The sequence below is a fragment of the Arachis stenosperma genome, chromosome 6 (genome assembly GCF_014773155.1).
Source record: "Arachis stenosperma cultivar V10309 chromosome 6, arast.V10309.gnm1.PFL2, whole genome shotgun sequence".
Taxonomy (NCBI): Eukaryota; Viridiplantae; Streptophyta; class Magnoliopsida; order Fabales; family Fabaceae; genus Arachis; species Arachis stenosperma.
Window position 1 is genome coordinate 30,255,763 of NC_080382.1, and position 5,013 is coordinate 30,260,775.

General features: G+C 41.2%; 1 non-coding gene across 1 annotated transcript; it reads left to right on the plus strand.

Annotated features, from left to right (window-relative positions):
• Positions 1 to 3,453: 3,453 nt before the first annotated feature.
• On the plus strand, positions 3,454 to 3,561 carry LOC130937886 (small nucleolar RNA R71). Its single transcript, XR_009069079.1, has one exon. It is a non-coding gene; the product is annotated as a small nucleolar RNA R71 (small nucleolar RNA).
• The last annotated feature ends 1,452 nt before the right edge of the window (positions 3,562 to 5,013 follow it).

Below are 5,013 nucleotides of genomic sequence, written 5' to 3' on the forward strand. Positions count from 1 at the left end.
TGAGGCATCTCAGGGATTTCATGATGAGTGGGATCTCTTGTTTGCTCCATCCTTTTCTTAGTGATGGGCTTGTCCTCATCAATGGTGATGTCTCCCTCTATGTCAACTCCAACTGAAAAACAGAGGTGACAAATGAGATGAGGAAAGGCTAACCTTGCCAAGGTAGAGGACTTGTCCGCCACCTTATAAAGTTCTTGGGCTATAACCTCATGAACTTCTACTTCTTCTCCAATCATGATGCTATGAATCATGATGGCCCGATCTAGAGTAACTTCGGACCGGTTGCTAGTGGGAATGATTGAGCGTTGGATAAACTCCAACCATCCCCTAGCCACGGGCTTGAGGTCATGCCTTCTCAGTTGAACCGGCTTCCCTCTTGAATCTCTCTTCCATTGGATGCCCTTTTCACAGATGTCTATGAGGACTTGGTCCAACCTTTGATCAAAGTTGACCCTTCTAGTGTAAGGATGTTCATCTCCTTGCATCATGGGCAAGTTGAATTCCAACCTTACATTTTCCGGACTAAAATCTAAGTATTTCCCCCAAACCATTGTAAGCCAATTCTTTGGGTCCGGGTTCACACTTTGATCATGGTTCTTGGTGATCCATGCATTGGCATAGAACTCTTGAACCATTAAGATTCCAACTTGTTGAATGGGGTTGGTAAGAACTTCCCAACCTCTTCTTCGGATCTCATGTCGGATCTCCGGATATTCACTCTTTTTAAGTTTAAAAGGGACCTTGGGGATCACCTTCTTCAAGGCCACAACTTCATAGAAGTGGTCTTGATGCACCCTTGAGATGAATCTCTCCATCTTCCATGACTCGGAGGTGAAAGCTTTTGCCTTCCCTTTCCTCTTTCTAGAGGTTTCTCCGGTCTTGGATGCCATAAATGGTTATGGAAAAACAAAAAGCAATGCTTTTACCACACCAAACTTAAAAGGTTTGCTCGTCCTCGAGCAAAAGAAGAAAGAAGAGAGTAGAAGAAGAAGGAATAGAGGAGATAGAGATAGCGTATGGTTCGGCCAAAGGGGGAGAAGTAGTGTTTAGGTTGTGTGAAAATGAAGGAGTGAAGATGGGTTTATATAGGGTGAAGAGAAGGATGGGTTTCGGCTATGGGAGGGTGGGTTTGGGAGGGAAAGTGGTTTGAATTTGAATGGTGAGGTAGGTGAGGTTTTATGAAGGATGGATGTGAGTGGTGAAGAGAAAGATGGGATTTGATAGGTGAGGGGTTTTGGGGAAGAGGTGTTGAGGTGATTGGTGAATGGGTGAAGAAGAAGAGAGAGGGTGGTGGGGTAGGTGGGGATCCTGTGGGGTCCACAGATCCTGAGGTGTCAAGAAAAAGTCATCCCTGCACCAAGTGGCGAGCAAAATTGCTCTTCATGCTAATTCTAGCGTTAAACGCCGGGCTGGTGCCCATTTCTGGCGTTTAACGCCAACTTCTTGCCCTTTCCTGGTGTTTAACGCCAGTCTGGTGCCCCTTTCTGGCGTTAAACGCCCAGAATGGTGCCAGACTGGGCGTTAAACGCCCATTTGCTGTCCTTACTGGCGTTTAAACGCCAACAGGTTCTTCCTCCAGGGTGTACTGTTTTTCTTTCTGTTTTTCTTTTTCAACTGATTTTGTGACTTCTCATGATCATCAACCTACAGAAAACATAAAATAACAAAGGAAAATAGATAAAATATAATATTGGGTTACCTCCCAACAAGCGCTTCTTTAATGTCAGTAGCATGACAGAGGGCTCTCATAGAGCCTCACAGATTCTCAGAGCAATGTTGGAACCTCCCAACACCAAACTTAGAGTTTGAATGTGGGGGTTCAACACCAAACTCAGAATTTGGTTGTGGCCTCCCAACACCAAACTTAGAGTTTGACTGTGGGGGCTCTGTTTGGCTCTGTTTTGAGAGAAGCTCTTCATGCTTCCTCTCCATGGTGACATATGGATATCCTTGAGCCTTAAACACAAAGGATTCTTCATTCACATGAATGATCAATTCTCCTCTGTCCACATCAATCACAGCCTTTGCTGTGGCTAGGAAGGGTCTGCCAAAGATGATGGATTCATCCATGCACTTCCCAGTCTCTAGGACTATGAAATCAGCAGGGATGTAATGGTCTTCAACCTTTACCAGAACATCCTCTACAAGTCCATAAGCTTGTTTCTTTGAATTGTCTACCATCTCTAGTGAGATTCTTGCAGCTTGTACCTCAAAGATCCCTAGCTTCTCCATTACAGAGAGAGGCATGAGGTTTACACTTGACCCTAAGTCACACAGAGCCTTCTTAAAGGTCATGGTGCCTATGGTACAAGGTATTGAAAACTTCCCAGGATCTTGTCTCTTTTGAGGTAATCTCTACCTAGTCAAGTCATCCAGTTCTTTGGTGAGCAAAGGGGGTTCATCCTCCCAAGTCTCATTACCAAATAACTTGTCATTTAGCTTCATGATTGCTCCAAGGTATTTAGCAACTTGCTCTTCAGTGACATACTCATCCTCTGAAGAGGAAGAATACTCATCAGAGCTCATAAATGGCAGAAGTAAATCCATTGGAATCTCTATGGTCTCAGTGTGAGCCTTAGATTCCCATGGTTCCTCATTAGGGAACTCATTGGAGGCCAGTGGACGTCCATTGAGGTCTTCCTCAGTGGTGCTCACTGCCTCTTCATCCTCTCCAAGTTTGGCCATGTAGGTCATGTTAATGGCCTTGCATTCTCCTTTTGGATTCTCTTCTGTATTGCTTGGAAGAGTACTAGGAGGGAGTTCAGTAATTTTCTTGCTCAGCTGTCCCATTTGTGCCTCCAAATTCCTAATAGAGGACCTTGTTTCAATCATGAAACTTTGAGTGGTTTTGATTAGATCAGAGACCATGGTTGCTAAGTCAGAGTGGCTCTGCTTAGAATTCTCTATCTGTTGCTGAGAAGATGATGGAAAAGGGTTGCCATTGCTAAACCTGTTTCTTCCACCATTATTGTTGTTGAAACCTTGTTGAGGTCTCTGTTGATCCTTCCATGAGAGATTTGGATGATTTCTCCATGAAGAATTATAGGTGTTTCCATAGGGTTCTCCCATGTAATTCACCTCTTCTATTGAAGGGTTCTCAGGATCATAAGCTTCTTCTTCAGATGAAGCATCCTTAGTACTGCTTAGTGCATTTTGCATTCCAGACAGACTTTGAGAAATCAAATTGACTTGCTGAGTCAATATCTTGTTCTGAGCCAATATGGCATTCAGAGTATCAATCTCAAGAACTCCTTTCTTCTGATTTGTCCCATTGTTCACAGGATTCCTTTCAGAAGTGTACATGAATTGGTTATTTGCAACCATTTCAATTAGTTCTTGAGCTTTTGTAGGCGTCTTCTTCAGATGAAGAGATCCTCCAGCAGAGCTATCCAAAGACATCTTGGACAGTTCAGACAGACCATCATAGAAAATACCTATGATGCTCCATTCAGAAAGCATATCAGAGGGACACTTTCTGATCAATTGTTTGTATCTTTCCCAAGCTTCATAGAGGGATTCTCCTTCCTTCTGTCTGAAGATTTGGACTTCCACTCTAAGCTTACTCAATTTTTGAGGTGGAAAGAACTTTGCCAAGAAGGCATTGACTAGCTTTTCCCAAGAGTTCAGGCTTTCTTTAGGTTGTGAGTCCAACCATATCCTAGCTCTGTCTCTTACAGCAAAAGGGAATAGCATAAGTCTGTAGACCTCAGGGTCAACCCCATTAGTCTTGACAGTGTCACAGATTTGCAAGAATTCAGCTAAAAACTGATGAGGATCTTCCAATGGAAGTCCATGGAACTTGCAATTCTGTTGCATTAGAGAAACTAATTGATGCTTAAGCTCAAAGTTGTTTGCTCCAATGGCAGGGATAGAGATGCTTTTCCCATAGAAGTCGGGAGTAGGTGCAGTAAAGTCACCCAGCACCTTCCTTGCATTGTTGGCATTGTTGTTATTTTCGGCTGCCATGGGTTCTTCTTCTTTGAAGATTTCTGTTAGGTCCTCTACAAAGAGTTGTGCCTTAGCTTCTCTTAGCTTTCGCTTCAACGTCCTTTCAGGTTCAGGGTCAGCCTCAACAAGAATGCTTTTGTCTTTGCTCCTGCTCATATGAAAGAGAAGAGAACAAGAAAATATGGAATCCTCTATGTCACAGTATAGAGATTCCTTGAGGTGTCAGAGAAAAAGAAAAATAGAAGGAAGAGGTAGAAGAATTCGAACTTATCAAGAGAGATGGAGTTCGAATTGTTCATTGAAGAATAGTGTTAGTCCATAAATGGAAGGATGTGAGAAGAGGGGAAGAAATTTTCGAAAATTAATTAAAAACATTTTTAAAAACATTTTGAAAAATACTAATTGATTTTCGAAAACTAAGAGTGGGAAAGAAATCAAGTGATTTTTGAAAAAGATTTTGAAATTAGAAATCAAAAAGATATGATTGAAAACTATTTTGAAAAAGATATGATTAGAAGATATGATTGAAAAAGTTATGGTTTTAAAAAGATGTGATTGAAAAGATATGATTTGAAAAACAATTTAAAAAAAGATTTGATTTTAAAAATTAATGACTTGCCTAACAAGAAAAGATATGATTCAAACATTAAACCTTTTTCAACAGAAAAGGCAACATACTTGAAATGTTGAATCAAATCATTAATTGATAGCAAGTATTTTTGAAAATGGAAAGAAATTGATTTTGAAAAAGATTTGATTGAAAAGATATGATTTGAAAAAGATTTGATTTTGAAAACATGAAAAAAATTTGAATTGAAAACAGAATCTTCCCTCTTGTGCCATCCTGGCGTTAAACGCCCAGAATGGTGTCCATTCTGGCGTTTAACGCCCAAAACACTACTTTTTTGGGCGTTAAACGCCCAGCCAGGCACCCTGGCTGGCGTTTAAATGCCAGTTTGCCTTCTTCACTGGGCGTTTTGAACGTCCAGCTTTTTGTGTGTAATTCCTCTGCTGAATGTTCTGAATCTTCAATTCTCTGTATTATTGACTTGAAAAGACACAAAT